The 25245-nt window shown below is 41.3% G+C and overlaps 2 protein-coding genes across 6 annotated transcripts in view; one reads left to right on the top strand and one right to left on the bottom strand.

Annotated features, from left to right (window-relative positions):
- The window catches only part of MTMR7 (myotubularin related protein 7), a 176756-nt gene extending 162843 nt beyond the window's left edge, over positions 1 to 13913 (bottom strand). For all 3 annotated transcript variants that reach the window (XM_053216349.1, XM_053216350.1, XM_027077237.2), the window contains exons 1-2: positions 13444 to 13913; positions 9453 to 9621 (exon numbers count right to left, since the gene is read on the bottom strand). The gene's annotated coding sequence lies outside the window, so the exon portion shown is untranslated. The remainder of the gene's footprint in view (positions 1 to 9452; positions 9622 to 13443) is intronic.
- A 251-nt stretch (positions 13914 to 14164) lies between these two features.
- Positions 14165 to 25245, top strand: part of SLC7A2 (solute carrier family 7 member 2) — a 75189-nt gene continuing 64108 nt past the window's right edge. For 2 of the 3 annotated variants that reach the window (XM_027077236.2, XM_027077232.2), the window contains exon 1: positions 14165 to 14320. The gene's annotated coding sequence lies outside the window, so the exon portion shown is untranslated. The remainder of the gene's footprint in view (positions 14321 to 25245) is intronic. The other variant, XM_053216351.1, reaches the window with a different exon arrangement.

Below are 25245 nucleotides of genomic sequence, written 5' to 3'. Positions count from 1 at the left end.
CATATTATAGGTATTTGCTTAATGTATTTTTTAAAAACTGCCAAATTGTTTTCCAACATATTTGTATAATCCTATCAAAAGGGTTGAGAGTTCCAGTGCCTCCAAGTCCTCCAATGTGTGAAATTGTCAATATTTTTCATTTTAGTCATTCTGATAGGAATGTATTGGTATCTCATTCTGGTTTTAATTTGCACTTCCATAATGACCAACAATTTTGAGCATTTCAGCCAAAAGTCCCATCCAGTTCATTTCAAAACTTTAATCTCATATCTATTTCAAAGCTAGCCACCTCTCTTCACCCCAACAGAGGAGCCAGTCTAGGAAACAGAGGGAGGCACGAGATGGACTTCTGACTTTGGAGAATCAGAGACAGACAGACATTTCATTACTATAATCTGCAGGGATACGGTCCCTTTCTGTAGACCATCTCAATTGCCACTCTAGTTCACTGTCTTGGTGGGAATAGTTGAAGACAGATCACTTTGGAGAAACTTCCTTAGTCATTGGTAGCCCCTTTCAAGAGCTGGTCATAACTTCCAGCCAGCTGGTAACCTCGTATCAAGTTGCTCTAATGTGTCCACCTCCTTGTCCCCAACACTGCCACGGTCCTGGCAATGCTGACAATCTACCCTGCAATGCTGTTCTCTGTTCAATGGGCACATGAAGGTCAAGCTCTGTCCTCTTCTTAAACCAAGAACTCAGTATGGTTTCTGGTGGGATTTTAGCTCCCTGAGCATCTCAGCCCCACACCAACATTACCTCTTTATTCTCTTACGCCAGCAGCCAATCAGGTCGCCCAGTTTGTTGACCCAATATATGTTAAATAGCGAACTTCCATGCTAATCTCTCCTTCCCATCTTTAGAAATGATTTTCCTGGGTCATCCCCATCCTTGGCTCTAGAGAAGGTTGGGAATCACTTGTTTCCATGAATGTCACATCCTGCCAAAGCCCACATCTCTCACTCAGGCCCCAACTGCTGGTGTCTCTGAACTTAGAATGTAGGATACTCAGCCCCTGTTTGCCGCGGGCTTGGCTTTAACAGCAATTCTGAGACAACAAGAAAAATCCCACTTACTATCTGTTACCCTGCCACAGCGGCAGCAGAATTCCAGGCATATGGCTGTTTTTAATAGACATGAGTCCTTGTACGCTCTGACGTGTGAATTCTGCGGCTGAATTTAACCTCACCTGAACTGGGGGGAGCTTGCAGTTGTAGCTGAGGCAGGTATTATATTTCGAGTAAAATGGTATTTTAGTTGTGTGGACGTTCTAGATTCTTGCTTTTTGCTGCCTATTTATTAGCAAGGAATGTAATTTAGGACATTAAATTTCATGGGATATAGAACTTTAATGTCTGACATTTGAGCTCATATTTACCCTAAAACTGCCTTTTTCCTTTATATGGTTTTGATTTTTGTCCAGTTCCATTTCAAGAACTACATGGGGGGTTAACCACTCTGTTTCCTGCGGCTTCTGGAGGATCACTCTGTCACAGGGTCACGTTGGCTCTGGTTTGTTAATTCGATAAGCTCTAATCATATCAATAGATTTCAGGGGCTGAAACAATGAGTTCAGCCACAGAGGAGTGACAGATTTCAACCAGAACTGGATAATAAGAAGACTTTTCCATTTCTTTGGGCTGAAGAGATTCATCTCAATTAAAACCCAAAAGCTAAAAAGGAACTACTAAAAAATGAATATAAAACTGTGCCTGTACCCTATTACCCAGAAATAGCACTGCTTAGGAATTTACCCAAGGGATACAGGAGTACTGATGCATAGGGGCACTTGTACCCCAATGTTTATAGCAGCACTCTCGACAATAGGCAAATTATGGAAAGAGCCTAAATGTCCATCAACTGATGAATGGATAAAGAAATTGTGGTTTATATACACAATGGAGTACTACGTGGCAATGAGAAAGAACGAAATATGGCCCTTTGTAGCAACGTGGATGGAACTGGAGAGTGTGATGCTAAGTGAAATAAGCCATACAGAGAAAGACAGATACGATATGTTTTCACTCTTAGGTGGATCCTGAGAAACTTAACAGAAACCCATGTAGGAGGGGAAGGAAAAAAACAAAAAAAGAGGTTAGAGTGGGAGAGAGCCAAAGCATAAGAGATCTTAAAAACTGAGAACAAACTGAGGGTTGATGGGGGGTGGGAAGGAGGGGAGGGTGGGTGATGGGTATTGAGGAGGGCACCTTTTGGGATGAGCACTGGGTGTTGTATGGAAACCAATTTGACAATAAATTTCATATATTGAAAAAAAAAAAAAAACTGTGCCTGGACCACTTGGCTTCTAGAAATTAGGTTGGTTCAATAATCACGATTGGGGCACCTGGGTGGCTCAGTCAGTTAAGCGTCCGACTTTAGCTCAGGTCATGATCTCACAGTTAGTGGGTTTGAACCCCACGTAGGGCTCTGTGCTGACAGCTCAGAGCTTGGAGCCTGCTTTGGATTCTGTGTCTCCCTCTCTCTCTGCTCCTCCCTCGATCATGCTCTGCCTCTCTCTGTCTCTCAAAAATAAATAAAAGTTAAAATTTTTTTTTTAAAAAATCAGGATTGGATTAAAAATACGTCTTGATCTTAGATCAGTACAGAAGCTATGACATAATTAAAGACAAATAATGGCAATTAAGCTTAATTACATTATTTTCCCCAATACTTTTCCTGATTTTATCATGTAAAAATGTGTTAATTATAAAAATTCAGGTAAAATCTAAAGAAAATTAGAATCCCCAAATTCCTGCCACCCAGAAATAAAATAGCCAAAATTAAATAGTCAAAAGTAAGTAACTTCCAGCCATCTCTCTCTGCTGAAAGAAAAAAGGAAGGGAAAGAGGAAAAAAATCAAAACAAGTAAACAAACAAAAAAACACTAGGATCATGGTGTACATGTAATTTTTTTAAGTCAGTAATGTTTTTATTTGCTTATTTTTTGAGAGAGAATGAACATACACACGGGAGGGGTTGAGGGAGAGGGAGAGGAATCTCAAGCAGGCTCCATGCCCAGCCGGGAAGCCCAACCCAGGGCTTGATCTCACCACCTTGAGATCACAACCTGAGCCAAAATCAAGAGTCAGACGCTTAACCAACTAAGCTACCCAGGTGCCCCCACATTATTTTTTAATTAATGGTATTCAGTATAACTGTAATTCAACCAAAGAAAAAGTTCGTAATGAAAAACTGATAGAACTGGTAAATTTGAGATTAGTCTTTCTTTATTAAAAATATGTTGCTTAAAAATGTCTCCAAAATCAAGAAAAAATAAAAATCTTTAAGAAGTTGGAATATTCAATATCACAATATTTTTATGATCTTATCGGTACCTTTAGATACCTTATTTATTACCCATTTATTATTACTTATTTATTAATACAGAATTCCTTTAGATACCTACAGATAACTTTGGGATGTTTTGAAAGATGATGACCTCAGCACTTACAGTTAGACATTTGCATGTTTCCAGCCCCACATACTAGGTTGGATTCATTACATTTTTGTATTGTCAAGGTTTACATCATTCACGTTCTATTCTGTAACCCAAATTCCCACATTGGCCAGTACGAGTTCGTACATTCTTAAAATGGATACAAAACTCTGTCAGTTCAGCCCGGCAGTTTCTCAACTGGCGTCTGTGGCCTCTCCAATAGTGCCGTGTCCCTCTATGTGATGTAATTTTTTAAAATTATTTATTAATTTTGAGGGAGAGGGAGAGAGTGCACGCACATAAGCAGGGGACAGGCAGAGAGAGAGAGAGAGAGAGAGAGAGAGAGAGAATCTCAAGCAGAGCTGTCAGTGCAGAGCCTGATTTGAGGCTCTGTCCCACGAAACTTGAGATCATCACCTACAGCTGAAATCAAGAGTCAGACACTTAATCAATGGAGCCACTGAGGGGCCCCTTCACCTGTGGTGCACTCCTCTTGATATCACACCTTTTATTTGTTCCCTTTCCTTCCTGTCTTAATTCCCCATTCCCTTATTCTTCCCAAATAAATTTCTTGCAGTCAAATCCTTGTCTCAAGTGTTTGTTTCTGAGAAATTCCAAGGTAGGATCCTGGAAAATTGTCTTTTCTCTAAAGACATGTCAACAACATTCTTTAAAACACTGTTGAAGATGTCGTCAACCATGCACACTTCAATAACCAGTGGGATAATATATATGATAAAACAGTACTCTAATTATTGATATGCTCCTAAGCCTGACCCAAAGGTATAAGACAATTCCTTCTGCATAGTCTCTTTAAGGTTCCAGGGAATTTTACACTAATTTAAAAACTCCACTAAAAATATATTTATATGTACATACACGCACACATGGGCACTTTAAATTTGGGTACTTAAATGGACAGATTTCTGTTCTGCTGTACCTATGCAGAAGAGCTTACTTAACTCCTGAATCATCCATCAATGAGGCTTCTATGGCTGAGTAAATTGTACTCCAAATAGAAGGATGGCTTTTACATTGTTGTCCACGTGAATGGCGCCTTGTGGGTCTACAACATATAACACGTTGGATGGGTTTACAACTATACAACATGTAGTTGTAACAGGAATGCTTCCTCTTTTAGATATTACTGCCAAATTACTTAAATATAAAATGATGTGAAACAGTCTGTCAAGTTGAACACCCCCGCCCCGCAAAGTTAATGTTAAATTATTGATGTCAAATTTCCTTTTATTCAGTGCTCTTTTCATTGTCCTGAGTTGCTTTATCTAATGCCGGAATGTACTCACTGAATCATATTTTAAACCAGTATTCTCTATGATTCTATATGTGCCTCAAAGTATAATCACATTGGAACTAGATAAAGGGGCTCTGTCAAGTTCAATTTAGCCAAGATGACCTCCTCAACAATACTTCAAAGATTTTATTCACATAATTCATAGAGGCGGATTAGAATATGCACTCAGTTAAAAAAGATCACTTTGCTATTCTGATGATCATGCACAATCTTACTGCTAAAAAACTCTGTTGTAAGTTTCCCACATGAACAAGTGGAGTTTCTCATGGGAAATGTTATGTAACTTTCTGAAAGAAATTTATACTAAACCTTGTATTCATCTAAAAATCAACAACTAAAACAGTACCTTCAATTGAAAACCGTATTATAATATTACAGAATACTAAATATCTACTAAGCCTGTAGCGAATGGGGTTTAAAAAATAATTTTGGTAAACGATTTCAATTGTCTTCTTGATTATATAAGTAAACCTTAGAGCAGACGTTGAAAATTTGCAGCCCTGAGGTATGATTCAGGCTATATTTGTGTCTTGCTATCTGGCTCAGTGTTCTTAAATTTTTGTATTGGAATGCTTTATTAGTTCCCTTGTCTTCCTCCCCAACCTCATTATGGTCCGATGCCTGTCTGGATTCACATTTTGGTGTTAGCTGCCTGGCCTCCCTGGAAGGCTGAGATGGCAGCTCCTGCCATAGAACTGGGGGCCCCATAGATTTTTTCGAGAGCCATACTTACATGCACATATTAACAAAATACAGACATCTCTTTGTACCCTTTCAGAAATTATTACATACCAGCAGAGGCTCTGATATACTTGAGAGCTTAAAATTAAAATGTTGTCATTTCAAGATTTTTTTCTCCTCTCCTATTTTTCTTCTGCTAGCTACTTTTTCACTAAGGTGCTCCACATTGTGAGAAGACTAGTAAGAAGTCTACACAGGGCCAGGAGAAGGGGAAGCAGTGGGGATCAAGAGGTACAAATGTCCACTTATAAAATACATCAGTCATGGGGATGTAACACACAGATGGTGCAAAGAGTCAGGAATAATACTGTATTGTAAACTTGAAAGACGCTGAGAAGGTCAATCTCAAGACTGCCCTTCGCAAGAAAAAGAATTTTGTACCTTTGTATGGTGGCAGATGGTAACTAGACTTATCGTGGTGAGCATTTTGCAGTGGAGACAAATGTTGAATTGCTATGTCATACACATGAAACTAATGCAATGTCGTCTGTCAGTTATACTTCAATTTAAAAAAAGAAGAAGGGGGTGAAGCACGACCATCATGCAGAAGTCCTTTTGGCCAGTCCATGGAGTCACGGGTCACTCTGTGCAGTCACTGCTGCTGACAATGGAAAATGGTGCCAAAGATGGAACCATTGCTGAAGGGCTTATTTGGACAGATTAATTTGGTTTAAAAGGTCAGTTTCTAAAACCCTATTTTATTTGTCTCCATGTAATGTTAGAGATAATGCTACATTACATGCTTTACATGTATAACCTAAGAATTAAGAGGTAGATTTTTTGAAATGTCTAGTTTTTTGAGAGAGAGAAAGAGAGAGAGGCAGAGCATAAGCGGGGGAGGGGCAGAGAGCGGGGGAGACACAGAATCCGAAACAGGCTCCAGGCTCCGAGCTGTCAGCACAGAGCCTGATGTGGTGTTGGAACCCATGAACCCTGAGATCATGACCTGAGCCGAAGCGGGACGCTTAGCCAACTGAGCCACCCAGGTGGCCCTGGTAGGTTTTTAATTTTAAATCGTTTCTGGAACTGAAGTTTAAACTGATGGGGGTATGAAATGATGCAAGAGTTTAACCTCAGCGACTTAACTTGTTCACAGTTTTTGCATGCCTGTGTATTTCCTCACAATCTTTTGAAGGAGTTAATGTATTATGATTCCCATTGCTCAGAAAAAAGAAACTGAAAAAATGCAGTTGAGAACTTTTTGTTCAAAATTATACATTTAGTTAAGTCAGCAACCAATAGGATTGATTTATACTTTTCACTCTACCTCTGTATGCAATTGTATCCTTTTTAAAAAATTTTTTAATGTTTATTTATTTTTTGAGAGAGAGAGAGACAGAGAGAGAGAGAGCGCGCAAGCAGGGAGGGGCAGAGAGAGAGGGGGACACAGAATCTGAAGCAGGCTCCAGGCTCTGAGTTGTCAGCACAGAGCCTGACGCGGGGCTCGAACCGACAAACCGTGAGATCATGACCTGAGCCGAAGTTGGATGCTTAACCAACTGAGCCATCCAGGCGCCCTTCAATTGTATCTTTTTATTTCATGATCTTTGCCACAGAACTAAATTTGGGGAAGGATAAAAATTAACCTAAGCAGAACCGGAGTGCTTTCCAGATTAGGCCAGAATCCTACTCAGGTTTAGCCTGGTTATATAAGAGTTCTCTTGGGGCACCTGGGTGGCTCAGTCACTTAAGCATCAGGCTCTTGATTTTGGCTCAGGTCATGATCTCACGGTTCATGAGGTCAAGCCCTGCATTGGCCTCTGCACTGACAGTGTGGAATGTGCTTGGGATTCTCTCTCTCCCTCACTCTCTCTCTCTCTGCCCCTCTCCCGCTCACGTGCACGCTCACACTCTCTCTCTCTCAAAATAAACCAAAAAAAAAAAAAAAGAGAGAGAGAGAGAGGGAATTCTCCCTCCAGTTCCATGCAAAATCACAAAAGGTCAGGTTTCCTCTTAAGCATCTGGAAAAAAATGCACGGTTGCTCTGCACAGTGTGGTCTGATTTGATAGTTGAGATTAGGGGACAAGCCACTGAGAGTCAGCAGCTCCAACTCTCCCGTATAATTAAGGGAGAATCCCAGGTGTTCTGGCCCTCCCTGAGTGAGCCAGCATTGACTTGTTATGAAGAAGTGTGGTGGACCAGACTGCTCATCGTTAAAGCAGACTTTGCCTCCCTGTCTGGGACACCAAAGGGGGAAAAAAGACTAATGAGCCAAGAGGCATCAATTCATGCCAATCCAAATATAAAAGCAAAACGGGTGGGATCTTCTGAAATATCCTCTCTGAGGCACGTAGCCCCTGAGGTCTCAGGACACATTACCAACCCATGGAGCTTTTTAAGGAGTGGATCTTTCGAGTCTAAGCCAGACAGTCAAACACATCAAAGTCATGCTTCGCAGGGAGCCGACTGTCCATCCTTCCCTCCACCACCAGAGGCTCATTTACTTTGCATTGTTTGATCTCAAAGAATTTAAATTTTTTTTTTAGGCTTATTTATTTATTGAGAGAAATAGAGAGAAAGAGAGAGAGCAGAGGGAGAGAGAATCCCAAGCAGGCTCCATGCCAGCACGGAGGCAGACTCAGGGCTGAATCTCACAAACTGTGAGATCTTGACCTGAGCTGAAATCAAGAGTAGGACCCTTCACCGACTGAGCTACCCAGGCGCCCCTCAAAGAATTTAATTTTTTGACAAGGCTACCAAGAAGCCCTGGAAGGTGCTAGACAGTAACATTTTCCACATGAATATTTTGAGACTTAAGTTTTGCAACTTAGAATTCACAACCCTGTGCAAGAAGTTGTTGCTAAGTAGAAATTGGAATTTAGATATTTTTTCAGACTGATGCTAGAACTTTGGGGTAGGTGATTCTAAATTTTTTCTTAGTGTTTATTTTATTTTATTTTTTAAATTTTTTTTAACGTTTATTTATTATTGAGAGACAGAGAGACACAGAGCATGAGCAGGGGAGGGGGAGAGAGAGGAGAAGACACAGAGTCTGAAGTAGGCTCCAGGCTCTGAGCTGTCAGTTCAGAGCCCGACTCAAGACTCGAACTCACAAACCATGAGATCATGACCTGAGCCGAAGCTGGACACTTAACCGACTGAGCTGCCCAGGCGCCCCTGGGGTGGCTGTTTCTAATACAGCTAGTTTTATGAATCTGTGACATGGGTGGGCAGTTCAGTATCTTAAAAGTTCAAACCCACAGCCTGCCCTTTTCATCATCGTGGCTTCATTCCTTTGGACTAGAAGTTTCTGAACCACGTAACCCTTTTGCTGCCACAACTTAGAATAGAACCTGCTTTTCTGAATTTCTTATCTAGGGGTTTTTCACTTCATTCTGATGCTGTCCCTTAGCTGATAGCCCTTGAGAACAAGAAAAGGACTTACATGAGAAGCATGGCTTCAGAGGTGCAGGAAGTGGTCCCAGGAGAACATGGAACTGACATAGATAATTAGGTTCCAATGACGAGATGAGTCTTGTTGCATGTAGGACTTCTGTTCCCACTTTTTGGAACTGAAATATCTCCCCTGATTTGATTGAGTATATAACGCCTTTCCTCCTTACACTATGCAGTGACATGTTTTTAAAATGGAAGATGAATGAATTTAATAGGAAGAATGGTGACCCTCTCTCTCCCCCACAGAAATCACAAAACCGAGGTTAAGAAAAAATGTTGTCAAGTCAGCACTGGTGTGGCCAGAGAAAGCAAATTAGCAGGAGGCCAGAGCCTAGAAATGAGAAACAAAGTCGGAGCCTGGAATATGGCAGAGTAGGTGAGGTGGACCGACCATCTCAGTTTCTCTGGAACTGGAGGGTTTCCTGAGGCCTAGGACTTTTAGTGCTGAAACTGGAAAAATCCCAGGCAAATCAGAATGGTTGGTTAACCTAGGTAGGTGGCAATTTAAATAAACACTGAGCTCTGTTCTTTACATGGGTGGGACTCTCCATTCAAAGGATTACCTGGTTGAGGAGAATGTTTCCTCAGTGAAAACACCATGCTGTGCCATTGTCCAGGAGCATGCATTTGAAGCACACGTTCCAGAAGCTTGGTCAGAAGCAGGGTAAAGATCTGGCTGGCAATGTGCATATACTTTTAGTTTCTAGCTTCAAGTCCGGAGTATGGTACAGTCTGGAAGGAAGCAGTAGGACAGAAGTTGATGGAAAGTCATTCTGGAGGTGATTGAGTGCATCGAGGCACAGGAGATTGTGTGGACCTGAGTCCCTTTCAGGGCACAGTGCTCATTCCAGACAAATCGGTTGATGAATTTTACCCCAGGCCTACTCGGTGCTTTCTACCTCCTCTATCTCCGAATGCCTTCCTCTTGCTTGTACAGCTGCAGAAAAGAAATACTATTTACCCTGAAAGGATCTTTTGAAATTCTGCTTCTTCAGAAAAGGTATTTCTGACCAATTCCCTCCTCTAAGCTCCCACAAGGGGAATCCTCTTGCCTCATTTGGTGTCTGCCTTCGGGTTGTATCAAAGTCTTATCTCTTCAGCTGGGTTGTGAAAGGTGGGCTGTCTGAACTTTTCTTTCCTTATTAAAAATTGCTTCTGATCTGTTTCACAGTGTCCAGCCCAGAATTGGCTCCCCGATTATCTAAAAGAGCACTGCCCAATAGAAACATAAGATGAGCCACGTTTGTAATTTAAAATTTTCTAGCGGTCACGTTGACAAAAAAAAAAAAAATCAAAAGAAGCAGGTAAAAATAATTCTAATAATATACATTACTTAGCCCAGGATGTCCCAAACATTATTTCAACATGGAATCAATGGGAAAAAACTCTTAATGAGACAGTTTTACATGATTTTGATTGTCCTAAGTCTTTGAAATTCAGTATGTAGTTCACTCTTCAGCACATCTCAATTTGGACTAGTCACAAATCAAGTGCTCAAGAGCTACATGTGGCCAATGGCTACCATATCAGACAGCACAGGTCTGAATGATAATTTGAGGAAATGTATTGAAGCAATTGATGGAGACTTCCATGACAGAAGAGTTTAGTTTGGTTTTATCATCAATAAAAAGTTTTTAAAAAGACTACAATAGTATTTCCTAACATGATGAAGATAGAGATTAAGGATACAAATTCATAGAAGTCAAAAGAAAGGAGTATTTCCGTTATAAAGAATAAACAAACAGAGGAATAGTAGCAGAACTTTGTGGCTGACAGAACAAAAATAAATAAAGGAGAGAAACAAGTAAATAATAACTCAAGGTATTAAGCCTAGAGTACCAGGAGAATGGTAAGATGGAAGTCAGAGAGGGAGACAAGTGTAAGAAAGAGAGGGATTTGTTTTCAACCATATAATTTCAGGCGCTGGGAAATTCATCTCACCAGAGACACAGTTTGGAGCAAGGATGAAAGATGAGGCTTAGTAAAGTAGCTTTTCAGATCAAGGCCATTAAGTTGGTTGCGACTTAGGATCTTACGATTGTGAAGGCAGATAGAGACAAGAATGATTCAAAAATTTAATCTTAAGAGTTCCATAATTAGCAAGCAGGACAAAAAGTCATAAGAATGGTAGGAAAAAAATGAAGAGATCACGGAAGTCAAGAGGGTGGAGGAGACCATTTCAAAACAGGGACAGCAAGCAGGAGAGAATTTGAGGCAGAATAAGAACAGAGAAAAGTCCATTGGACGTTCTTAGGAAGCCATCTCTGAAGCAATTAGAATCTTGTTCAAGGCTGAAGGAACAAAGAGGATTTACATTAGCTGAGCTCTCTTCCAAACTCCTTGTTTTCAAACCTTAGACCAATAGGCCGACTGAAGACGTTTGGATTGAGAAAGCTGACTTTTTCCAGCAGATACAGTCCCAGCAGGAATCCTGGCAGAAGGAAACAGAGACCAGCACAGAGCGGGTGGAGCTCTGGGTGATTCTTGATTAATGGCCAATGTAAAGAAACCCCAGAAACAAGCCAAGGGACAGGATGCAGGGAAATTCGTAGGGAGAGCAGCACAGGACTGAAAAACCATTGCGAAACCATTATTTGGTCTTAGTTAAAAGACAAGCAGAAAAATACAAATTTAAAAGATAATTTTTAAGGATTTACTGTGGGTTTTTTCCAACCATTTTTTTCAATATTTTATTGCTTATCTTCAGGGATGGGCAAACATGGAACGTATCCAGTGGAAAATTGCCTTTAAGTTTTGACACGTTTTTGAAAGGGGAATGGAGAACAACACTAGCCCGAAAAGTCCTGGAAACCCTAGCGGCCTGAAACTCAGATCCAATCCTTTTTGTCTTTCAAGCCAATTCAATTATAACAGTGTCCAGTATCCAAAGATCTAAAAAAAAAAAAAAAAAAAAAATGGGGATCTTAGCTTTTTGTCTTAGTTCAACTAGCTTGCAGATAATGGAGTCAAATTAGAACTCACAAGAATCAACTCAGGTCTTGGTAGTTGCAAGTAAATCCCTTATTCACGGACATGAAATTTACTTTGGTTGTATTTGGCGAGTGTAGGAGTAAAGGGTGTGGAACTTATTGAGCCACAAAAGTCCCTTGAAATCCCCTGCAATTTCATAAAACTTAGCAGTTCCGATATGCACAAATGTTTCTGAAATCTTTGGAAGACAACAACCTAGATCACTCCTGCTGCTGAAAATGACTAAGCTGGATTTTCTGTTTTATTCCTAAGGAGGAAGGTAGACGGATGAAAGTGAGAAGTGTGGACTCCAGACAGGATGAGGTAGAAGGAGGTGGGTGAAAACAGTATTCAAGGGGGAAGAAGATGCAAATTCCATTCTGGGTAGCAGGAACAGAGTAGTGCAAATGGAAACGCAGATGAAGTCAAAATAGCTTCACCCATTTCAAATGTTTTGTTTCTAACTCTTCTGTTTCCCTTGTCTCTCATAGTCCATCTTAAAGACTCAAAATAATAGATCTGTGAGTGTTCTATTCTTTCTTCATCTGAACACATTTTAAAAGTTGAGAAGTAACCAAAAATGAGATGTGAGATAAATAGTTAATCAATAACTTCAGACAGGAAAAGGAATACCTAAGTCGAACTCTAGTGCGTCAAGAGAGCTATATCAAACATTGTGCTTCTTAGAAATGACTTGCTCATTTTTGCTTAGAGATGAAACAGCTTATTATTCATACATATGCACACAATGTGTTCGTGTTTCAGGAAGCACCAAAATCAGATAGTCAGATTACTAGATAAACTCAAAGATTGGTATTCTGACTAAATTGGCAGTTTTTAAATGTCAGGTAGATTAGTTTACCTCAAATCATTGTCATGCAACCTCATCACAGACTGTCCCTTCAGGGTGTTTAGATAAAAATGTGTAGGAAAATAATCTCTTAAATTTAAAATAGCAACCCTTATTTATTGTTTTTAAGAAAACGGGGCAGAAAATTTTATATCAGATCCCTTTCCCTTAGAAATTAGACACACTCTCTTAAGTCTTCTTCACTTGGTGCAATGCCTCCCAACCCTCGTGGGATGAGTACATTTGTGTCAGATTCACCACGTATCACTTCCTTCTATATCACTAATGATTATTTGCCTGAGAAATCTGTTTTATACTGTAAAACTAAGTTTATATTGATAAAAACTCTTACTTAGGACATTTAACAGAACAGAAAACAAATATCCTTGCAGCCATGGTTCACTTTGGACCTTCTAGCTCTTCAATGGGCTCTGTTGCCTGGCTTCCTGAGTTGCTCAACAATGGAAATAGTCACTGAGCTTTTGTGCATGTAGCACTTTTTGGAGTGAAGTCCCAAATCTTTAATGAGATTCTGTTGGTAACACACGGCCGTCTTAAAGAAGTTAGGAATGATTTAGAACATCACATTAAAAATATGTGTAATGCATCAATATGAACCTGGCACTTCGCCAAAGTTAATAGTATTATTAGGTGAATAAAAAGGATGTTTACCATCACGTCAAACAAAATACGGTGGATCTTGCTATCAAACAGAAATAATAACGTATACTCACTGCTGACTTCAGGCCCATGTTTTGTCCCCTTTTGGGTTCAAATCAACAGTTTCACATTGTGACTTCAATCTTATCAGACTCCTAAAGTAAACAATAGCGCAGTATGAGAAGCCTTGATTGTGTAACTTCTGCTCTTTTTTGGAAAAAGCAAGTATCATTTTCTTATTGCCCACCCTCAAAGTGTCATGACAGCCTATTCACATTACTGGAATTTTCAGAATAGCAGCTGCACATTTTTAGAAACTTTCATGCTTTTTACTGGTGAAGTAGTACTGTTGGACAAAGCATACCCGTCTGGGCTTCTATTTATCATTATCATTAGCATGTTATGATTACTCTTATTTACAAATTCTTCTCTGCAGGACAAGTAAACAGGGGGACAAAAACCCCACTTGGAAGAATTCCCCTTAGAGCTTTGGCAACGCCCCGGAGGTTGGGTCCCCCGAGGGAGGCAGGAATTCACTCTTCCCTGGAGCCAAACCTTGCTTCCCAGACCCGACGCCCCTGGAGCCGGCCGCACGCCCCGCGCCCAGCGGGCGGAGCCCGAGGGAGCGCACGGCCGCGGTGCCCGAGCTCGGGGCTGCAGAGCGCCCCCGCGGCGCTGCGGCCGGACGCCGCCTACCCCGGGGATTGGCCCGCGCGGCCGGGACGGGGGGCGGCCGGCGCGGGGGAGGGAGGAGGCGGCCCCGCCCTGCCCCGCGCCCCGCCCCCCGCACGGCTACACAGAGGGGCGCCCACGTGCCCAGCCCGCCTTCTGCAGCGCAGCGGCCCGGGGTGCTTCTCTCCGCGCGGACCAGCGAGGCGGCGGCTGCTCCTTCAGCCTCCCGGAGCCGCTCGCCCACTACCGCCCCCTCGGCGCGACCCTAGCACCGCCCCAGTAAGTTGCCAAGGGTCCGGTCGCGCGGAGGGACCGCAGGCGAGGGGCGGCCTGGGCTCCGGGGCCGTACGGGAAGGGCCGGGCTGGGGCGCCGAGGGCCCCGAGGCCGCGCCGCCTGGACTCGGAGATGGAGAGCCCCGGGGCCGCGGGAGGGGGCTGCCGCCGCAGACCCTCGTCCCTGGGGGCTGCGCCTCGCCCTGGCCAACCCCGCGCGGTCGCGTGTGCCGCGAGGCGTCGGGGTCCGCGGGGACTGCGCGGGTCGCGGGGGCTGGGGACGGCCGGCACGGAGACCCTGCGGGGGCCCTTGAGGCACTCTTGTCCGGGGCGGGGAGGAGAGGGACCCTGGGCACCCGTCTCCGGGAGGGCACACTGAGGGGTCCCCGAAGTCGCCTTCCAGAGAGTTTTGATTTAAATATAGAACAGCGCCTGGAGCCCTGGAAGCCTTTCACGTCCTAGACCTGACCGGGACGGGTAGGACAGGTAAAATGGCCCGTCGCGCTGTGTGTTTGAAAGTAAAGGGATGCCGTTTTAAGCCCGTCAGGGACGGGCTATACTCTTAAAGCCTACTGCCTGGAGTCTTCAGCTTTGAACTCGAAATGCCGTTCTTGATGCTTCGGCAGTCACCTAGCCCATCGCCTCACAATACCCTTCCAGCGGAGAACTTTCCAACACGTATATCCAGACGATGGAGCAACGTGTTCAAAGACGGTATCTTAAAGGGCCTTAAAAGTACTCTCATGGAGTCCTGTAAGTCTTTATAAGTGGAAACAGTGCCCAGATTTCGGGAGTAAAAAGGTCCAACCTATTGAGACTTTCAAGTATTCATGCAGAACTGCCTGCAAAAGCGTTTAGGGGACTCTTAGGACTGGTAATAAGATTTATCTAGTCGCAAGTACAGAAAACATTCATCTTTGAATGAGGGAGGATCCACAGATTTTAGGAGCGTGCTGAACGTTGGCGGGGGCCTGGCATATCAAGTAAGTGCGTATGTGACCTCTGACTTGATACTTTTGCACTCTTGCAAAACCTCAGTCACCTCTTTCCTCACTGAGCCTTAATAATAATTATCTCCCCAGGAAGTCACAAGTATTTGTGTTTGTGCTCCTTTGTCTAAGGGATGGACAGGATAATAATAGTTTTATATGCTTTCTTATCGTTGCTTTTTCCCTTTGTACTATTAAACCCTTTTTTTCTTTTAGTTGCACGGACGCTTGATATGAAGTGTTTTAGTGCAGAACAGCATATGCATTTACTTAATATTTTGCTTTACTACAGAGTTCCTACTTGGCTGCTCTGTGTTAATGCTGAGAGGCCACATTATTTATTAGGATTTTTTCACTTTTCTCCCTTGCCTCTCATTTCCACATCATACCTTGATTGGGGAATGTCATTTACCTTAAAGCATTTTAATCTTTAAGGGTGTGATGTGGCCTTGGAGACCCGAGTAAAACTCTGTCTGGTATCTCCTGGGATTCAGTTTGCAGAATCCTCGGCCTCTTCAGCACATCGTCAGCAAAGTCCTTTGGATTCCAAAGTCTCTAAGCATTATCACTGGACTTAGAGTCTGTAAAAGAGCATGGAGGCTGGGAGTGGAAACAAGGTTGAAAAGACAGAATACTCTAGAGTTTTCCATCTCATATTCTCATATATTTTTGGGTTTTGGACATATGCACCTGAAGAATTTTAAAGTTCTTGCTTTCCACTGGAAGCCGGCTCCCCTTTGTGGAGTGGGAGTGCCTAGTCTCCATTCTACATGGCCCACCTTCTGTTGTCTTCTCATGCTTTCTTGCTGAAGTTGTCATTGCTTTTCTTGGCTCTTTTGGCCAGACCTGGGCCCTCATTTATGGCCGTTTCTTCTTTCAGTCCAGTTTTCAAATGGGCTTTCTCTCATCATTTTTCTTTGGTGGCTTCTCTACTTAGCCTAGTTTCTGTCTTCCCTTCTGTTTTATTTGTTTGCTATTCCATATAACTTTACCTATATACCTATATAAGTATTTTTTTAAGTGTTCAGGGTCATCTGCTAGTTTTATTTTGATGCCCTTCAGTGACCAAGTTTCAGAACAGAATATTGAAAACATCCTACCTTGCTGTGTGTTTTATTATTTCCCCAAACATGATATGAACACATTGATTATTAAGGACTGGCTTCTTAGAGGCCACTTACTGGATGATAGGCATTTAAAACAAAAGCCGAATTTTCAGTTGAATCTATTTCTCAACATTCACATGCTTAGTACTGTATGCTTCATTTGAATGTTTTGGCATCCAACTGAATACTGAAAAACTCATTTAACGGTAAGATTTCACTTACGTGAGACCACTCATCTAAATGGTTTGCAAAATCTGCGTGGTTAACCCATACTACACCTTTAATCTGAGTATTCAAAAACATACCGATAAAGCCTTGATTAAAAAAAAAAACTTGGGGCGCCTGGGTGGCTCAGTCCGTTGAGTGTCTGACTTTGGCTCAGGTCATGATCTCACGGTCCGTGAGTTCGAGCCCCGCGTCGGGCTCTGTGCTGACAGCTCAGAGCCTGGAGCCTGTTTCAGATTCTGTGTCTCCCTCTCTCTGTGACCTTCCCCCATTCATGCTCTGTCTCTCTCTGTCTCAAAAATGAATAAACGTTAAAAAAAAAAACAAAACACTAATATCGTTCTTTTCATTGTCACCTGTTGCAATAACTTTTCATTCTACTGCCTAACAATGTCTGCACATGACACATGCTCAATATGTCACTGTTGAATGGATGCCACTGATTTCAATAATTTGAGAAAGGGTGCTATTTATGTCTTTGACTGTATATTCCTTCATTCGCGTTTCCTTCACTGAAAATCCCTATTCTGTTCCAGACACTGGACAACCAAAAGTTATGTGTAGCTCCAGTTTTGGAAGGATTTTTCAGTTAGTTTTACATTAAGGAAACCTTTCATCGATGGATTTATGAGTAGGTTTTTTTGTTGTAATTTTATACGAGGTAACAATACCTATAAACAGATGACTTGGGTACTGTCTATACCAGAAAGCAAGTAAGGAACACGCTCTCTAATACATGAAAATAATGCTGCTTTCTATTTCATCATCAAAAGTACCTGTGCTTGGCGTTTTTGTTTTATTGGTAGTAACAAATTTGTCTTGGTTCTTCTTATATAGTCTCTTACTTGCCTTTTTGGCTATTGTTTTAGAATTGTTGTCCATGGCTGTGGCAGTGTTGTAGATGCCTTTGATAAAACCAAACCAACAGCTAGGGGTTCATTCTCAGCGGGCTCTAAATAGTTGACCAGGTTCTCAGTAACTTAGTTAAGATAATCAGAGCGTGATTGATCTATTAATTTTTCATGTCCAACTTAATAAGCATAACATAATATTAATCTCTGGAAGCAAACAGTGTACTATTGTTTTCCTTGTGCTTATGGACTCAAACTTTACATGTTTGTAGGAAAGCCCTCACTGTCATTAGTTAACCTTCTCATTGATAAGTACAAGTTGTATTGACTTTAAGATTTGAGGTAAAGTGGTTTTTATTTAAAATGCTGGATTTAAATATGTGGGTTGCATTTCTTCTGTTCCTATTCAGACTTTTACTTTGGAATCTCTGTTCAGAGAAATCCATGGGTATGTATGGACATACATTATTGAAGATCTATTTTTCTGGGTGTGTATGGACATACGTGGTTATAAAACTTGGGGTTTCTTACATCTAAGATGGAATCATCAGGCTACAGTGTCCTATGTGATGATTTCATTCTGCAGATGTCATAAATTTAATTTTATGCCTCTCTCCATCCCTCTTCAAGAAATAAAATAAAAATAAAATCCATACCCACCCATTCATTTCCGGTGCTGCATATTCGTATCTCTCTTCAGAATGTGAGCCAATCTGGGATTCTGCAGTGAGGCAGATGGTATAAGAACGTTTCTTAACCTTTCTTCCAGGAGTTTAAAAAAAAAAAAAAAAGCCCTATGTTGTATTCATTTTTGGAATATTTTGTGAACAATACACAGCAAAGAATTTTTATTTCCCTTGTTGATTCTTGCTAGTTTTTCCCACAGTTCTGGGGAAAATTCTTTTCTTTCCTTAACCCAATCTGGCTTCAGGAAGCCTTCCTAGGTCTTTATACAATTATATGTAATACAATGCTGTTTATTGCCTTCAAAGCCTACTTCCTAGTGAACCTAGTGATCATGGTGGATGGAACTCCATGTCATTAAGGATGCTGAATGATACTGTAATTAAGAGTCTCTCATTTGATACTTCTTTTGCCCCCCCTTTTTTAGTTAAGATTTTAAGATAAGTGGATCTGTTCTGCTTAAAAACAAATGCTTGTCTCTTCAGAAAATCAAGACAGTACACCTTAAAGCTTCTTTATTTTACTTCTCTGTAAAAGATGTTATAGAAGTTGTTACTTTGATCATTAGAGGAATAAAGATTGGTTAGTTAGGATCTTTTCTTGCCTTGGCTGTGGGTATCTAGCTGCCATATTGGTAGATGATGATAATGATGAGAGTCACCAGTGGAATCAGTGGTAGTGGAATTAAGTGTCTGTATATTGAACCTTAAGGAAAAAATGGGGTCTTTTTTGCATGTTCAGTCTTATTTTTTTATGCTCAAATATGACCTCAGGACAGATTTTCAGAATGCAATTCAATTTCTACTTTAAAAAATCACACTAAGGGGCATCTGGTTGGCTCAGTCAGTTCAGCGTCTGGCTCTTCATTTCCGCCCAGGTCATGACCTTGAAGTTGGTGAGATCAAGCCCCACATTGGGCTCAGCACTAATAGCGTGGAGCCTGCTTGGGATTCTCTTTCCCTTTCCCTCTCCCTTGCATGGGCATGTGTGCGTGCACCTGTGTGCTCTCTCTGTCTCTCAAAGTAAATAAAAATAAACTTTAAAGTCACACTAAAATCTCTAGAACTTCAAAAATACTGGAGTGGTGGGAGTAAGAAGTCCTCTCTGTATCATACACAGAGTGTATTTCCTGAAGCACGTGACTTATCTTCCACCCTTCTCCCTGTTCATGCTGTTTGGGTTCCAAAAGCAGTTATGCATTTGGTGGAAACAACTGGATTTGATTTTTGTGAAACTATTAGGCAGAATTTACCACAACTCATATGCAAAACTTAGAGTATTTAGCAATTGTATGTGCATCCAAGTTACTTAATACTGTTTTGATCCATTCGGATTCCTGGAATAGGAAATGGGACTTTGTAACTTTGCTTAGAAGAATATCCTATGAGATAACTCTATTTGGAGTCTTCCAAATAGATGAACAGCAGTTAGTTAATCCATTTTGGAGAAATATGTGTTGTATATATTTACTGCCCAGATCTCGAGTCTGTAGAGAAGCAAAAAATAAGTAACTTGTTTCCTGTTCTCTGGGCATTGACCACCCAGTGAAGGGGTTAACGAGGAAACATAAAATGGAAGAACAATGATAAAGCTGTCATCCGGGTGGCAAAAAAAGCTGGAGGTATAGGGAAGAGAGATAACACTCTATTCCAAACTTTACTTTAAAAAAAAATATGTGTTGTGGTTCTGACATAGACAAAATGCCCAACCAATTTAGGTATTGTCATCATTATAGTTACTATTACTGCTGCTAAAACTACTCTTTCTTTTCCTCTAGTTGCTTTTTGGTAAAACTTGAGTCACTTGGATTTGAATTCTGGCTGGGCAGTTATTCACCAAAATATGCATTTGGGAGGGCAATAATACTTACTATTAATTTGGCAAAATTGTGTACCATTTATTACCCCAGACCTCTAGAAAATTATGTTTATATATATATATATATATATATATATATATATATATATATATGTTTTTATTTGGAGAGAGAGCGCATGCTAGCATGCAGGGCAGGGGCAGAGGGAGAGAGAGGATGGAGCCCGCCATGGAGCTCGATCCCACAATACTGGAATCGTGACCAGAGCTGAAATCAAGAGTCCAGCGCTCAACCAATGGAGCTACTCGGGGACCTCTAGAAAAAAACATTTAATTGCAAATTCAAACTATTCTGAAACGTTTTAGAAGAAGAGTTAAAACACATTAGGAGATTATATTTTAGATGGAAATCTTTTTTTTAAATTTTTTAAAAATGTTTTTATTTATTTTTGAAGGAGAGAGAGAGAGACAGAGAGACAGAGAGACAGACCATGAGTGGGGGAGGAGCAGAGAGAGAGAGGCAGACACAGAATTTGAAGCAGGCTCCAGGCTCTGAGCTGTCAGCACAGAGCCTGATGCAGGGCTCGAACTCACGAACTGTGAGATCATGACCTGAGCCGAAGTCGGATGTTTAACCAACTGAGCCATCCAGGTGCCCCTAGATGGAAGTTTTGAAGAATAAAGCCATTATTAAATTTTTAAAAAATGTTTATTTATTTTTGAAGGAGAGAGACAGAGTATGAGTGGGGCAGGGGCAGAGAGAGATGGAGACAGAATCTGAAGCAGGTTCCAGGCTCTGAGCTGTCAGCACAGAGCCTGACCCAGGGCTTGAACTTACAGACTGTGAGATCATGACCTGAGCCAAAGTCAGACACTCAACCAACTGAGCCCCCCAGGTGCCTCACATTATTAAATTATTAAATTAAGAGAATGAGATTATTTTAATTTCTTTCTTTAACAGTTGAGTTGTTCCATTAGGCAAGGAGGTATATTTGCACAAACTTAATGAGTTTGAAATCCATAAAGGGCCTTGTCAAGAATGGAAAGAGGTCTTCATCCATTTTCCCATTATTGCTTCTCTCACAGAACACCCACTGCAGATCAAGAAAGCAGACTCTGTCTACACTTTAGCGTTGGTTGCAATCTTTACTTTCAGCTTGGGATGGACAAAGGACTGATTACAAATGCTGATAGCTAAAGAGATACTTGTCTATCCCACATTCGAGAGGGAAGGGTTGTTTTGTTAGAAGAAAGCACATTTAGTTTAGTGTTTACCATTGACCTAGTAGAAGAAAAAAAATGCTGTTTTTGTTTTTAAGTTTATTTTGAGAGAGTGAGAGGAAGTGTATGAGCATGGGAGGAGCAGAGAGAGAGAATCCCAAGCGGGCTCCACACTATCAGCACAGGGCCCAATGTGGGGCTCGATCTCACAAACCATGGGATCATCACCTGAACGGAAATCAAGAGTTGGATGCTTAACCAGCTGAGCTACCCAGGTGCCCCTCGGGGTGGGGGGTGGGGGACATGTTTTACAAGAGATTATATAACCCAAACTATATTTACTATAGTCTTCAGTTCCTGTCAGACAGCCCCTGTCTTCAGTCCTAAGTCAGGCTCTAAGGTGGTACAAGGAAGGTCTCCATGTAGACAGGGAGCTGGTGCCAGAGCTCCACCTTCCAGGTTTCAGGTTCTTGCGAAAATACCGTTAAAAAAAAAAAAAAATCTGATAATTGTTCCTGAGAGGGGGGTGGAGGTGGGAAGGACAGGTAATTAATTTGCATCTTTAGTTTACTAGACAAATCTTTCCATTTCTACTAGATAAAAATCGCTTCACAATGTTTTTGTTTGATGGACCTTAGGTGCTCAAAATGCCATTAATCCTAGTTGTTTGCAAGATGACTGGTGTCATGTCATTGCTGATTGGCTCATGTATGACCAATAAGTATTATTTCCAAGTTCTTGGGTTGGATGGGGTATGGATATTCAATGTATTATTATTTTAGAATAATACATGAATAAACAAAATTTTAAATAAATTTCTCCTAAATAAATCAGCAAATAAAAATCTTTACAAATGTCTTTGTGTTTTTCCTTCAAGTAGAAAACATTTGTATTAAATGAAGTTTTCCCCTTTCATTCAGAAAGACAGTTTTCTTTAGAGTGACTTTTTTTTCCTCCTGAAATTCACTCAGTGTTCACTCCCATAATGTTCCTGGTCTCCTGAAGCAAAGAATACTTAATATTTTGCATAGCCTTCATGGTCTACAAGATGTTTGCAACTTGATAAAAGTCTGAATGAAAACTTCACTGATAGTTTGTATCAAATTTAGGTATGAATTCCTCTGGGAAAATTCTTTGTCCGGTAAATTCAGGCTAGTCTGCATGACCTTTTCTCTGCTTTTAATGATCATATTAAACAACACAATTTTATATTTCTGTTTGAATCCAACAGCAAGTTTCAATTCTGTTTCTTTAATTCAGTTGTTATTTGAGCAATCATTTAGGAGATGTTTCTTGGAGACCTAGAAGGAGCCAGGGATGAGCTTTGATACTCCATGCTGAGGGCTCATTAACACTCTGGAGTTATCTTGGCCATGTTAGGAATTTAACTCTTTTGTCCAGGCCAGTCAGTGCAACAAAATGACTTCAGATTGGCTGTGTTTAATCAAGCAAAATGAAATTGCTGTTTTAATTCTTACATGTGACATTTTGCACTGATCTAGACTTATATATGAAAGACTTGACAGAAGAATAAGAAACTTCCTCCAAGTCCAAAACCTACTGAGAGTTCATTTTGTTCATCACGTGAAACAAACAGCACTGCCAAGGTGCTTGGCCAGGTCCTTAGCGAGTTTCTTCGCGAGTTCCGGCGTGCATTGAAGATTGAGCACCCACTCTGTGCTGTGTGAAGGATGTGACGTGTGGTGAATCTCCACCCTGGTGGGTCATGATTTAATCTCTGTGGAATTTGATGGTGTTGAGAGTTACTTCCCTACCAAATCCTCTTCTCTTTGGCTGCTCAATCTATATTACAAATTTACATGAACAGTTTTGGAGGGGAAGGTTATAGAACCACGTTGATATATTAATGAAATCCAATTATAGTAGAATCATATTAATATTTTCAACTCGCGGTCCATGCTGTTTGAGCAGTCTCTGAAATTTAACTGTCCAACTTTTAAAAGATTGGACAAGTGAATCAAATGGGAGAAATTAATTTTTTTGTTTATTTTTGAGAGAGAGAGAGAGAGCGAGCACTCGGGGAGGAGCAGAGAGCGAGAGGGAGACACGGAATCCGAAGCAGGCTCCGGGCTCCAAGCTGTTGGCACAGAGCCCGACGTGGGGCTGGGACCCACGAACTGTGAGACCATGACCTGAGCTGAAGTTGGACACTTAACCAACTGCGCCACCCAGGCACCCCACCCCGCCTTTTCTTTTCTCTTTTCTCTTTTCCTTGCTTTGCTTTTCTTGTTATTTTCGGAGAGAAAGAAAGTGCAAGTCGGGGAGGGGCAGAGAGAGAGGAGACAATCCCAAACAAACTCTACACCTTGAGTGCAGAGCCCAAGGCAGGGCTTGAACTCACGAACCATGAGATCATGACCTGAGCCGAAGTCAGACACTTAACCAACTGAGTATACCAGGTGCCTGCCCCAACTTACTGTTTTTTCTAATGAAAAGTTTCATGACAAGTTTCCTATAATTTGCATCAACTGTATTTGAACTAATGGTACTTAACAGTTTTTTGATAGAGGAGCGCCTCCTTCTTCTGTCCATTCTGATTATATTTTCATGGAAGGAGGAAGAAACACACATATGCATGAAAAATACAAATGCCCCAGTAGTTTTCTGTAATATATCTGGTGGTAAAAGCTGCCCTGAATTCAGTGATTAGGAACCCAGAATGAGTCCCCTGCAATTCAGAAAGCCCTTTCAACTCCTGGAAAGGGTATCTTAGGAGAGACCGTCTGGGGGCAGGATGGGTCCTTCGTGGGTCTGACATCCTTTCTTTTTGCTGATGTAAAGCTGCTCGTGGCCCACGGAGGGGCTGAGATCTGGCTCAGAGGTAGGTGTGGCTGTGGGGGCTGAGCTGAAAGCTGTGACAGTAACAACATGATGCCCAGGGAAGCAGTGGCCTGACATCAAAGGAACACTTTGGACTTACGTTGTTTCCAGAATCACCATCTTTCTCTCTTCCATATTCCCAGATTTCTATGTCTACATATGGACCAGGAAATAAATTTGATTCTAAGCATAGCTGAGATCACTTTAATTGAATAGTTGTAAATATATACATAAATGGGAAGAAAAACATAAGAGATAAGAATAGTCAGTGCCCTCTTTTCTTCTCTAAAATTGGAGCATCTTTGGAATGGCATTTGAAATTCAGCCGTATGGCTCAGTGTCAGTCTGATGTGGATATTCTAGAAATCTCTGGAAGTTAATACACTTCAGTGTGATGGAACTAAAGACGTCATGCAGAACTGAAAAGTGACTGCATCACTGCAGATGCTTAATAATGTGCCTAATGAAAAACAGGCAGAGTGAAGAATTTTAATTTTTTTTTTTAAGATTTATTTTTGGGAGACAGAGTGCAAGCAGGGGAGGGGCAGAGAGAGAGAGGGAGACACAGAACATGAAGCAGACTCCAGGCTCCAAGCTCTGAGCTCTGAGCTGTCAGCACAGAGCTGCACAAGGGGCTCGAACCCACGAAGCGTGGGATCATGACCTGGGCCAAAGTCGGAGGCTTAACTGAGCCACCCAGGTTCCCCAAGAGTGAAGAATTTTAAAGTGGATTTCTCCACTGACATGCTTGTCTTTTGCAAAACTTGCTTTATAAGTGGTTAAGATTTGTACCGTTTTGTTGCAAAGAGCCCTCTTTAAATGCATTACGTTTGTGACATAGTGGTTGTGTAGGTGGCGTAGGACTTTTGTATGCAGTATTCATCAAGAAAAGAACACAAAGCACATTTCCATGCCATTGAGAAGCAATAGTGGGTGTCGATAAAATGTGTAGTACTAGAGTTTTGAAAACATATCTTGGGCTGGTGCCTGTTTTAAACTCTCCTAAAACAGTTTATTTAAAACAAAATCACTTTTTTTTTTTTTTTTTTTGGTTAGATGGTAACACAGGCATAAGGCTCCATATCCCAGAAATTTGGTTCTGCCGCTATGAAAATGGGGAGATACTGTGGTGATAACTGGTTTTTCCATGCCAAACCCTACACTTAACAGTGCATTGAAAACTGTCTCGTGGGCGATTT

The sequence above is a fragment of the Acinonyx jubatus genome, chromosome B1, assembly GCF_027475565.1.
Source record: "Acinonyx jubatus isolate Ajub_Pintada_27869175 chromosome B1, VMU_Ajub_asm_v1.0, whole genome shotgun sequence".
Taxonomy (NCBI): domain Eukaryota; kingdom Metazoa; phylum Chordata; class Mammalia; order Carnivora; family Felidae; genus Acinonyx; species Acinonyx jubatus.
The sequence above is the reverse complement of the archived record's forward strand: the minus strand, read 5'-3'. Positions and strand labels throughout refer to the sequence as shown.